The 13243-nt window shown below is 35.6% G+C and overlaps 2 protein-coding genes across 2 annotated transcripts in view; one reads left to right on the top strand and one right to left on the bottom strand.

Moving 5' to 3' along the window:
• Positions 1-13243, bottom strand: part of LOC134754214 (neprilysin-2) — a 278975-nt gene that overhangs the window by 130682 nt on the left and 135050 nt on the right. The window lies entirely within an intron of this gene.
• LOC134754182 (amyloid beta A4 precursor protein-binding family B member 1-interacting protein) overlaps positions 11834-13243 on the top strand; it is a 129874-nt gene continuing 128464 nt past the window's right edge. The window contains exon 1 of the mRNA XM_063690314.1: positions 11834-12095. The gene's annotated coding sequence lies outside the window, so the exon portion shown is untranslated. The remainder of the gene's footprint in view (positions 12096-13243) is intronic.

Here is a 13243-nt window from a genome sequence, read left to right as displayed (position 1 = left end):
CATTTAGCTCGTCAAACTGACATTTTCGTCTCTAAAATGTGGGACTGGTCCGGATCTTTGGACGTACCAGGTTGGGGCGATTGCCTTCTTTCGATATTTATTAGTTCGGTTATTTTTGACGCTGTTTTAGATTTATTTTCCTCCACGATAAGTCCTCCGTATCCCTCGGCGACGGTACTAGACTTTTAACCACCGTGCCGTTTCAGGTTTGATATGCTAGCTCCAGAATCGGCGAGTATGGTGGCAGAAGTCCGGCGAAAACAGTGTCCTATGTACAATTCTGCATTCAGCAAATTTAGGAATAAAGCACTTTTTCGTGGCATATTCGCAAACTTGTTTTTTTTAATTACTTGCTTTAAACATCTACCACCTTGGTAATTTAAAAAATATCGATCCGTGTTTACATTTTCTGGTCTGAGAGCTTCGTACTTTCCTACCAACTTTGTAAATTCTTTACGTACTACAAACTGATGACGGTCTGTTTTGGTTTTTGTGTTTAACAGTTTCACTATTATTATCTCGTTATGTTTTTCGACATCACGGACGGTAATTTGTGAGAATTCGATGCTTCTGCAGGCGCCGCATACGCCAAAGATAAGAATAACTATCTGCAACATGTAGGGTCGCCTAAGACCGGATGTGACCTAAGATCATATGCATAGAATTTCCGCAAACGGAGCGATGTTATAAGTTAATTATTGCGTGGTTTTAGCAAATTCTCTAAAGATTTATATACTGTTTATAAGAGATCCGGACTTTCCTCCCATTGCCGAAGATCGGACTAATCAGTAATCACTGAGGCTCTTAAAAAACTCAGTAGTTCTCAAAAGTTCGGATCTTAATAAAGTGATATATATATATACATATAGAAAAAACGTGACAAGACAGTATATCTACGTGAATGCAGCCCTTTCTTTTGCAAATAACATTTGTTTTTTCGGTCTAAATTCACCATCTAGAACGCTCCTCGGCTGTCATTTGTTGTTGTAAGTCACACTCACACCACGCGGAATATCAGGGGCCCTATTCGAGATGCACAACTGTCAGTTTCGGCTTCAACATCAGTTCAACAGTGGAATGAATCATTTGTTCATCAACCGTGGAAAGTATCATTTGGTACAACCAAAACTCATTCATTGAAAAAATTATTCAACAAAAATCAACTTTGTTTTCTTACTACTATACGGTTTAAAATGGCTCTGAACTCGTCGTGGTTCGGTTTGGTTTCGTTGTCACCTAACTGTGGATTGCTAATGTCAAATTTACCTATTCGACAACACACGATTTCTTCCATTCAACTGAAGTTCAACACGTAACGTCACTTAACGCATGTCGAATACCGCTCCTGGACGATTTTGTGATATCTTATTGTCAACTTGAAATCGGATATTTTCCTTCTGTGCACTCTAATGCCGTAGAGTTGAAATTATGCAGTAGTCCGAACTTCGGCATCACTAGTTTCTTGCAACGTATCCCGAAAAAAAAACCGTCACTTTGAAGGCATGTCTCACACAAACTATTGCTTTTATCGAAATAAATAAAATATGACCAAATACATTATTTTATTGTTAATTACTTTGAATAACAGGACATTTGGAAAATAGTCGTGGGATATGAAATTTTTTTTAACTGCAACCCTGTCAAAAATTGAAAAAAAAAAGCGTGCGATCTTAGGCGACCCTATTACCTTATTTCATTAGAACATGTTAACATGTAGGCTTACTTACTACTATACTTTTCGACTTTTTATGAAAATGTCATTGGCACCTACCTTGGTTGCTAAATAAATGTCATCGGGTATTTCCCATTGACTTGGAGTCGGAGCAGCATGTCTTTTTCTTCCATACCTCTCTACCAAAAATAGTAGATTGTTAACCAAGGGATGAAAAGACACTCATTTCTGCCGAGGTATTTTGGCGCTCAAACGCAGTGAGAGCGCCAATAGTCCGAGTCCGAGGCAGAAATGATGCCTTTCACCCGAGTTAAACACTCTACTTTTCATTTCGAATACGAGGAAAGTAAAATGCATGTGTTTTTTTAAAAACATGACTAAGTATAGATTTTTATAGTTTTTCTTGAGGGTACTCTCAATTATCAATTCAGGCAAAAGTATCGTTATTTATGAAATGGAGAGTCAAATATCAAAATGGAAATTGTATAACAAATCCATTTAAACTCAGATTTCAATTGTATATATTATCGTAAAAAAAATAAAAAAATCGTACTTCAAACGTAAAATGTTCTAGTGCAGACACGTATCATTTTCTGTACACCTTTTAGAACAACAATGACCCTCTTTCAGAGCATGAGAAATGAAAAATAAATAAATACATATTGACGTTTTAACCGCTCACATTAAATGCATCAATGGGGAAGCGGCTTTTTTACCACCAGTAACGGCAATATACTGTGTATTACATCGGTGCCAAAAATCACAGTAATAACAAAGATAGATAATTATAACTCCGTAAAAGATGGATACAGTCTAAGGAAAAAACGTGCCTCGAAAATTACGAAAATTTGATTCTCGATCAGATGACGCCACTACCTTTGGCCTATTCTCGTATAGAGGGCGTTGACGGTTTCGTTTGTTATTTAACAATTTTAACGCATACCAGTGTAAAAACATGGGTCAAAATCATATAAAAATAATTAATGCAAAAAAATAAACATTTATCCGTATTTAAATACATTTTATCGTATTTTTATAAATCTTCATTTTTAGTTTTAAAGTGTGTCGATAGATAGCGATGAATTTACTGTGGTTACAAAATGTACTATGACAGTACCGCTCAATCCTATTACATTAATAATGAAGTGGGATTCATTGACCATGAAAAGCTGCAGGGTAGCATCAAAGGATACGTTACTCAAAACGATAGGAAGATCGCCCTAAAGATCGATGCCAGCCCCGTACCAATCAACATTATACCTACCTCTCAGGCAGAAGAAGAAATATCGGATCACTTCTACGCCGAGCTCGATGCCCTACTAAGTACAATACCGTCTAGAGAAGTAACTATCATTCAGGGAGATTGGAACGCCAAAATAGGCTGCACCGTGGGGGACCCTGTAGTGAATGAATAGACGTTTAATTAGGTATAAAATATAAGACTTTATTGAAGACATCTTGATATAGGACCGTGACATGTGTGTCGACAATATCACATCGTTAATCATAGATAATACTAGAGAAGGTATACTAATATAGGTAACATAACATCCCCCTTATTTAATACAATATTAGCCTCTCAATATAATGCATTTTAGATTAATTATATACAAAGCTATTTGCCAGTCAAATTATAAGATCTAGAATAATTAGATGCAGCAGTCTGCGACGCAGGACTCGCAGGAGTCGGTGAAGTTGTATACTCTGCCGGACCCGTTGCTGACTCTGCCTCCTGGGATTGGGTTTCCTGTTCAGCTGTCTCTTGGTGTTAGGGTACCTGCTCAGGTGATGGTGATACTGACCTTGAGTTTGGACCAACAAATCCATCTGGACTGCTAACCACATAAGACGGTTCCGGACTACAATTTCTCCTGGCACCCATACACTATCTGGAATCTTTTTATAGTATACTTCATCTCCTTTTTTAAGCTCTGGAATTTTTTTTGTTTTTTTATTATAATATTTTTCTAAGTTGTTTGATTTTGTTGTTTGGTAGTTAAATGTTCCTCAAACCTGTTTTAGGCCTTAACTTTTCTGCTATGGTAGGTAACTAAGTTCTAAGACTACGTGGCATCAGCAATTGAGCTGGAGAAGCTAAATTTCCTCGTGGAGTGTTCCTGTATTGAAGAAGAGCAAGGTAAAGGTCTGCCTGACTACCTGACTCATCACATTTAATAAATATCTTCTTACATATTTTCACTCCAGACAGCTAAACCATTTGACCTGGCTAAGTATGGACTAGAAGTGGTATGTTTTATATCCCATTCAGAGGTAATTTTTTTGAACTCGGCAGAGTTAAACGGAGGACCATTGTCACTCACTATTTCCAATGGGATACCATGGTTAGCCGCCATGGTATATACGTTTCAGTGTATTTATCAGAACATTTGCGCTGGTTGTACTAACACTACTAATTTCAATATAGGTAATTTAAATAATAATCTTCAACTACTAGGTAGGTTTTATTTTTATAACACATAAAATCAATTCCTAGTTTTTCCCATGGAGGTTTTGGTAAAGTATGTGACATTAGGGGTTCCGGAGAATTGGAATTTCTGTGTTTTAGGGATATTGGACAAGACTACTAAATTTGTAATGTCATTTGACATGAAAGGCCAAAACACATTTCTTCGGGCAAAAGCCTTTGAACGCTCTATCCCTAAATGACCACTATGTATAATTTTAAGAATATCTGGTCTGATTTTCTTTGGAATAAGGATTCTGTTACTCCTAAACATGAGATCATTTTTAGTATGCAAGTCATGTCTATATTGCTAATATTCTTGTACTTGTGGCAAAACTTGCGATTTTGCTATAGGCCACTCTTCAAAGCAATATTTTTTTTTATTTGCATATCCTCATCTGCGTTAGTGGCATCCTTTAGCCACTGAAGACGCTCAGGCGACACAGGTAACAATTTTGTTTTCCCCTCACTAGCTCGGAAAGTTGTCGTTTATCCTGCAATACAAGCGGGGAAAAACGCGTTTTATCCACTAGTGGGGAAAGTAATTTGACCTTGGATGGAGCGTGTTTAAGTAGCTTGACAGATAACAAAACGTAAAACGCTCATGATAATGGTTCTTTCGATATTAATTATCATTAAATAAATGGTTTGAGAATCTAATAAAAAATACCAAATTTAGCTTTCCTACTTTCGTAAATATTCTACAAAAGCACCTAAAACCTTAGTTATACTTTATATGAAATGTTTGATATGTGTTATTTAGCTTTATTTAATGATTTTAAGTCATAAACCTAAAAATTCCATAAGAAACGTTTGTTTTTTTATAATGATGTTAAATATAATTCTGAACGCACAAGTTGAGTCGATGCAATTTCAAAACGCATCAGAAATGTCAACATTGTCAACAATTATTTTACTTCAAACCTTTTCTCACCGACTTGCGTAAAAATACACAACTTCCAGAGTTTTCTGTTATAATATCGTAAAGAAATGAGTGATTCCAGTGATGAAGATGATCTAACGCCTGTGGATGTTGCACTTTCCTCGCTATAGTGAGGTGAAAAGTTTTGTGTTACACACGGGCGCAAATGTATTTTACTTCTCGTGTGTTGAAACACTCACTACGCTCAGGATTCTATTTTAGAACCACTCGCTTCGCTCGTGGTTCACCTATAGAATCCTTTCGCTTCCTCGTGTTTCAATTCGCGGGTAAAATACAACTTTGCACCCTTGTATAACAAATAACTATAACAAGTTAACATGAACTACTATGTCCTCATCAAGCTCATAGACACTAGTTTCAGATAATGCAGCTCTAGATAGTGTCTGCAATGAACATGAGTGTACCTTTTTTATATACAGGGTGGAAATAGATTTTGGGTCAGTGAGGGCAGCTACCAGATCCCGTGTTGCTAGGCGAAAATGGTCTTAGGAGACCTTCCTTCGATTTCAAATTAATGAAGATTCTGATATCTGTTTTCTTTCTTTTTTACTTATTTTGTTTTGTTAGTGGCATGTTTAAACTTAATTTTTATATTTGTGTATTTTAAACTAAAAAAACTTGATAGGAACCCCACTTTATTGTGTAAAGGCCTCCTCCAATTTGTTCCATTGGTCTCTGTCTGTAAATACTGTTTTTTTTTCTCTCTTTTCTTCTAAATTGGAGGGTTGCGGTCGCTGTCCCCACGGTGACCAGCCGGCTTGGGGAACATTAATGTTTTTTTTGTTATTTATTTATTTATTTATTTAATCTTTATTGCACAAAAGAAAATACAAATGTACAAAAGGCGGACTTAATGCTACAAGGCATTCTCTACCAGTCAACCTTCGTTATTCGTTCTGTAGTACGTTTTGGAGGGGCGCTGCTTCTTGCTATCGGGCGGAGTTTGTAGTATGTTAGTTATTTAAAGTCGAATTGGCATTTGTACTTTTTGGTTCACGAATTACAAATGACTCGATATTTTTTTTAATTCTTTTTGGTTTTTTGTTCATATTGCTTGTGCTCGGCGCTTGTTTTGTCGTTTCGTTGTTGTCTCCTCTATGGTTCTTCTCCGGTTCTTCAGGTGAAATAGACAAAAACCTCTTATTAATATTTCTTTCGGTGGGTGTGCGAGGTCCTGAGCTGCGAGGTTTTAATTCAATTATTATGGACCTAAATAATTAATCATGCCTAAAAACCTTTGTAGGTCTTTAGTGCATGTAGGTGACAGCATTCCTGTTATGGCTCTATTTTTTTCTTTATCAGGTTTGACACCTTCGGCTGTAAAAATATGACCTAAGTATTTGACACTTGTGACTGAAAATGTACACTTAGCTTTATTAAATTTTATATTTAGTTGCTGTGCTCTCTCGAAGACCATGGTTAAACGTTCATTATGCTCATTTATTGACTTGCCAGATACTATTATGTCATCACTATATACTGTGACACCCGGTATATCACTAAAGTCATCACTGTGAAAATACTCTGGGGCACAGCTTACTCCGAACGGTAAGCGTTTGAATCTGTACCTACCGAAAGGTGTATTGAAAGTTGTCAGATAGGAGCTCTCTTCATTAAGACGACACATCCAAAAACCACTGCATCCAAAGTGGAGAAATATTTAGCTCCAATCACTTTGGAACGTACCATGTCAACAGTTGGTATTTATAGGATAGTGACTACGACAAATGGCTTAATTTAAATTTCTAGGGTCAAGACATACCCTTAGTTGACCATTCTTCTTTTCTACAAGAAATAAAGAACTTACCCATTTAGTTGGCTCCGTGACTTTGACGATGACATCCATCTTATCCAATTTTTGTTGGAGTTTGGGACAAAGTGCAAATGGCACCTTTCTCGGAGCATCTATCCTCGGCGGCACTTCTGGATTGACAGTTATGTTACACTGACCTGGTAAACAGCCTAGACCGACAAAAACATTATCCTATTTCGATAGAAAGCTTTTTATAAACTTATCATTTGACTGTGAGTTTGACATTTCAACTTGTGACTTAGACATAGACGTTTTGCTTTGACTTTTTGACTGTGACATTTCCAACTTATAGTTTGTATCGATTTAATTAATGTATCATGTACCCATGTAAGGTTCCAAATTTACAAGTTTGACTTTTTGCCCTTAGGCTAGTCACGAACTCGTCCAGGGTTTCTTCTTCGTCTTGTTTGTAAGTGAAGAAAATATGACATTCATACGTTACGTTGGTCTTCGGAATGAAATAATCGTTGAAAAGCTTCAATAGATCATCGTATTTGATTTTTTCTTCATCTTTTTCAATTGCGTTAAAAATCTCGACGCCACGTTCCCGATAAAATGTAGGAATAATGCTACTTTGCGCAGCTCCGACTCTTCGTCCAACGATGATGCACGGAGATATAACTTAAAAGATTGGACCCATTTTTTATAGTTCTCCGCCATATTGCCGGTAGTGCACATAGGAGCGCACGCAAGGATTCCCTGTCTTCCTTTTATTTTCGTTGGCACGACTTCGTCTGCCATTTTTAATGACCTTATTTATTTCTTTGTTCACTTCTGATACCATGTAGTGAATGAATAGACGTTTAATTATAAAATATAAGACTTTATTGAAGACATCTTGATATCAAAGATAGATATAACTCCGTAATAGATGGATACAGTCTAAGGAAAAAACGTGCCTCGAAAATCAAGAAAATTTGATTCTCGTTCAGAGGGCGCTACTAGTTTTGGCCTACAGTCGTATAGATGGCGTTGACGGTTTTGTTTGTTACTTAACAATTTTAACGCATATCAGTGAAAGAACATAGGTCAAAATCATAAAAATAATTAATGCAAATAAAAAAAATCATTTATTTATATTTAAATACATTCTATCGTATTTTTATAAATCTTCATTTTTAGTTTTAAAGTGTGTCGACAGATGGCTGTGAATTTACTGGGGTTACAAAATTTACTATGACAGTAACGCTCTAGTATCAGTTACTCTATGTTGATATATAGGACCGTGACATGTGTATCGACAATATCGCATCATTCGCATCGTTAATCATAGATAATACTAGAGTATGTACACTAATATAGGTACAATAACAGACCCATTCAGAGGAACAGTCGTTGGTGGTTTCAGCCTAGGTGTGCGTAACGATCGAGGCGACAAGTTTTTACCTACTGCGTAGAAAATCAGCTGGCGGTTGCAAATACCTGGTTTGAAAATCACCCAAGGAGATTGTACACTTGGACTTTTCCACAAGGGCCCAGAAATCAGATTGATTTCATAGCGATAAAATCAAGGTGGCGATCATCAGTCACCAATGCCGAAACACTCCCGGGTGCTGATTGCGACAGTGGTCACCAACTCCTAATAGCTGACTTCAGACTTCGCCTAAAGAGTACTCGGACGAAACCTCAAAAGACCATTGTATTGACGAAACCGGCTCTAGAACACTTTCACGACGCAATTAACCCTAAGATCAAGTCACTTGTAATAGGACCCTTTTGACTCCAGTGATTTAGAATGGAATAACCTTAAGAAACTCATTTTGGACACCGCAAAAGAGAGTAGGGATCTGTTTAAAGCCGTGACATGCAAGGAAGTGGTGTGCAGTCAAGCGTGAGTCGGACTTAATTCACATACATATTCACGATTCACATAAAAAGTACATTGTTTAAATTGTGTAATGTACGGAATCCTTGGAATGCGAGTCCGACTCGCACTTGGCCGGTTTTATGTCTAGTCCTAGATAGTTAGAATCGGAAAAATATCACTAAGCTAATGAAAATCTGAAGACATTAATTACTTACTTTGGAATAAAAATAATATTTAAACTGCCTGATTAGATCTCATAATGCGATAATTTTTATGTTTATTGTTGCAATTTGTTTTAGATTTGTTTTAGATAAGTAGAAATCCAGTACGAATTTAAAATCTCTTCATCTGGTCAATTTAAAAGAAGATGATTGATTAACTAATTGGTAGAATTTTACTTAAAATAAAAATAATAGTTTAGTTACGATTACGAGCTATCTCTTACATATAAGAAAGAGACAATTATTAGTTTATTTATGAAAAAATGTTTTTTTTTATTTTGTTGTTATTTAATGCAAATTACGCATTGTGTGAAATTAAAAAAATAAATGAATGAAAAATAAAGCGATTGCTTTTAATAATATTATTTTCGGACACGTCCGGGGAAAAAATGCAAATTACGTCAAATGTCCGGGTTTTTTAAAGTCTTTTCATATCTCATGCTCTGAAAGTGGGTCGTTGTTGTTCTAAAAAGTGCGCAGAAAGTGATACGTTTCTACTCTAGTGCAGAAAAGTGGTGTACTCCTCTGCGTCCCCGTCCCACGAGCAACTGGGTGGAAACAAAATTGAAAAATAGTGTCTTTATTTCCCCGCCTGGAACAATTGGTAAATTGTTCTAATTTTACTTATCCCGCATTGAATCGTTTTTTATCAAAAATGATGTAAGTAAATTGTTAAAATAAATGGTTCTTGATTTCTTTTGTTGAATTGTATTTACTCGATTTCAAGGAGGAAACCAAAAGGAATACACCTAAAATATTTTTTTTACACCTTACACTTGCGTAAATGAGCAAAGACAGAAACTTATACAGCCACAGTTAAACGTTTGTACGATATTAAATGGGTTTTTAAGTTATTTGGCACTATATTCATAAACATAAAATAAAATAAAAGATAAATTGCTTATTTTATTCATTAAATTGTAACTCAATATTTTCATTTTTTTAAACACTTTTATTATGTTGGCTAAATGACTGGGATGCCATTCACTATTTGGGAGCTTTAGAACGAAAAAGTAAAAAATTAAAAGGCAATCTCGCTGATTTTGGTGTTATAATGAACAAATCATTTTAAAATTACTGCAGTTTGTTAAAATATGTGTGTTTTCGTAAATATTGGAATCGAAATGTTTTTCGCTAGGGGTTATTTATCTTTACGTCTTTACACATGAAAAGACTCCGATTGCAAGTAAGTCCTAAGTAAAAAAATTATGGCCGGTATTTTAATTACTGATTTTGCAAAATTGCCTTGTCTTGTTTGGTTTCCTCGCATTCTATATGAAAAGTAGAGTGTTTAACTCGGGTGAAAGGCACCATGTCCATCTCGGACTATTGGCGCTGCCACTGCGTTCTAGCGCCAAACTACCTCGACAGAAATGGGTGCCATTCAACCCTTGGTTAACAATCTACTATTGTCAGGGTTTGGCGAATTTAGAGATGACATAGTTGACATACTCTGATGTTAATTTGGAAATGTTTTAATTTTTATAATAGTTAATTTTTTTGGAAATAGTTTAATTTCCCGAACTGTTCTTTTCCAGCAGTTTATTATTTACATTATTAACAATGTTCCGCTCCTGACTATGTATAGTTTTGGGCATTTTTGTCATTCATTATTTAATATGCAACACTTAAGCATTATTCAAGTAAACCGCCACATATGACACTGACAACAGTGACAACCTATCATTAAAATTATTGCCAGTGGAAGAATTTAGTTCCAATGAAATTCCGAAACAAGGCGAATGATCATATATTTCTGGTCAGGCTTTAGGAATAATGTTTAAACTAAGAATTATTTAATTTATGGTATGTTAATTTATTGTGTTAACTTTTGTAAGTTTTTTTAATTTGTTTATCTTTTGTGCTATATTGTCCGAAATAAAAGCTTTTAATAATTTAATTTAATCTTAATATTGAAAAATTAAAAAAAAGTACTAACTGAAATTATTTTCAAAATTGCTTTCTTGGGGTTACATATTATACTACTCTTTGGGTTACATATGTATAAGGATATCGCGTATCATTTGTGCTATAGTTTGTCAAAGGACTGTCTCATTTCAAACATAGACAGAGAGAATCACACTATCTTTGTCTTACACTAGTACTAGCACCCAAAAGAAATAGGATGAGTATAGTTTTTTTTGTTCTTATTTACTGATAATTTGGTTTGACCAACTATATATTGTACAAAAAAAAATCGGCCATATCGTATCTGGAGGAGCCCAAACTCGGTATGCTTTGAAATTTTTTATTGTTCTAATTTAAGAAAAATGGCCGAAAGTTAATGATGTGTTATTGGTGAAGGCCGGCACTGGAGGGCTTCGTCACTTTTTCTTTAATATATGACATCTATTACAGTTTTTAATTTATATATAGTAGTGTGACTACTTAAAAAACACAAATCAAAATATTTAATAAAATAATTTGATTTGTTCCCAAACTTGTTGATGTGTTATATTTTTAGAATCGCCTCAAAAAGCCCTTTCGTATGATACCACACGATAGGTTTAAAAAAAAATCTCTACAAAAAAAACTGTCAGCACTTTGTCCACCTTGTCACAAAATTTTGTTTTGACCTAGAGTATGCGGGTGCCAAACGGCTAACCTGTACCTCGATTTGCGGTTTTTTTATGTACCAGTCACTAGACGTCCGCTTAGTCTGCTGAATGCTGAACATTGGTTTGGTGCGCCCTCTAATGTCACTACGTGTCGTTACAACCTAACAGCCTTCTTCACAGATGGCGCCGATTCCGCAGATTTGCGGTAGCTAGGATGAAAATGGTACCAGCGGGAGCTTATAGATGGCGCGTCATGTTTCAGTAAACTCTCGCAGTGCGCCGACCCGTCCCGACTCATACCAATGCAAGATACGCTTCCGCCTACACATTACTCTCCTACCGTAGCCGTATGGAGTCAGTACGGTCGGTACGGCACGGGTGTCGACCGTCGTACTCACTGGATGGGCTCTGTTTCAGTGTGCAATGAATCTTACCGGAATGCGCATTGACGACTCTTGGGATCACAAACGATAATTTTGTTCATTAGTAAACATTCCGTAACAGAAATTACATTCGGTCCTATAATAAGTTTTATTAAGTTGTGGGATACAAATCGTGTTTACTTTACAGACAGTGAGTGAAATGTTTTGAATTGTGACGGACGGCGTTGTATGATGGTAAGTTTCAAATGTTTTGTAGTTCGTAGTTCACATGTTGAAACGTGACTTATTGAAGATCAAGATCATTTTCTTCATAGTCGCTAATTACATCTGTATCTAACCATATACTATACCTAGATACCTAAATGTAGTACCTACAGGTATTTGGAATCGTAAAAATTAGATTAAAATACCTATTGTGCCCTATATTTTAATGACAGTAATTGGGATTTTCAATAAAATGCTGTCAGGAATTTACTTATAGTGTAGGAAGGTGGGTAGGTGTAGGTACCTACTACTGTTTCATTGTAGGAGTAGGCTTTCTTTCATCCAATAGGTATCTACCTATAGGTATACCTACTTATAACCAGAAACTGTAAGTTTATGTAGCGGAGACAATAAAAGAAAAAGAAAAGAAAAGTATCAAAGTAAGAAACCCCTTCTATTTACCTATCCATTCCATGTAATAACATTAAAAAGCTCGCCAAGTTGTGCACCGCTGTCTGCTGCACCGAGCACTTTCCTTTCTAGAGGAACGGCATACAATACTAAAATGTCTCGTTTGTGATTTTGGATCCTTCAATCAATAATTAAGGTACAGTTATAGGTACCTTTGAAGAATAGGTAGGTACTTGCTGTAGGCAGCAAAACACGCTTATAAATTGCATAAAAGATTTTCAAATTTGTCTGAGCTATTTTCGAATATCTCTATCACCGCTTTGAAAGAATCCGTTAGTTGGTTTTTTTCAGTTCAGGATGCATTTTTTGCTTGATATCTTGTTATTCATAGGGATGATGACACATGTTGAATTTTATAACAAAATCTAGTAAAATACTACCACAAGAATATGGATATTAAAGTAATATATAGAAATGACAAAAAAATACAGGATTAAGTCAAAATTTAAAGTTTTTTTAACTTCCAAAAAGGAATAAAGTAAAGATACCATTCGATTCCTTACATTTCATACAAAAAAAGATTGTACGGTAAATATATGCATAAACGCCATATTTCACCGACAAAATCGCAATTTTACTTATTTTCCATACATTCAAGACGGGCTCTCAGTGACCCGACGTCACGTTCACTTATCGTTTGTTAGTAGCGTTTCGCGAGTGAAGTACGACTGTCGGACTTTGAATATCATTTCTGACTTTTGTATTGC

Source organism: Cydia strobilella, chromosome Z (assembly GCF_947568885.1).
Source record: "Cydia strobilella chromosome Z, ilCydStro3.1, whole genome shotgun sequence".
Classification (NCBI taxonomy): domain Eukaryota; kingdom Metazoa; phylum Arthropoda; class Insecta; order Lepidoptera; family Tortricidae; genus Cydia; species Cydia strobilella.
This window is presented reverse-complemented; position numbering and strand designations above follow the sequence as displayed.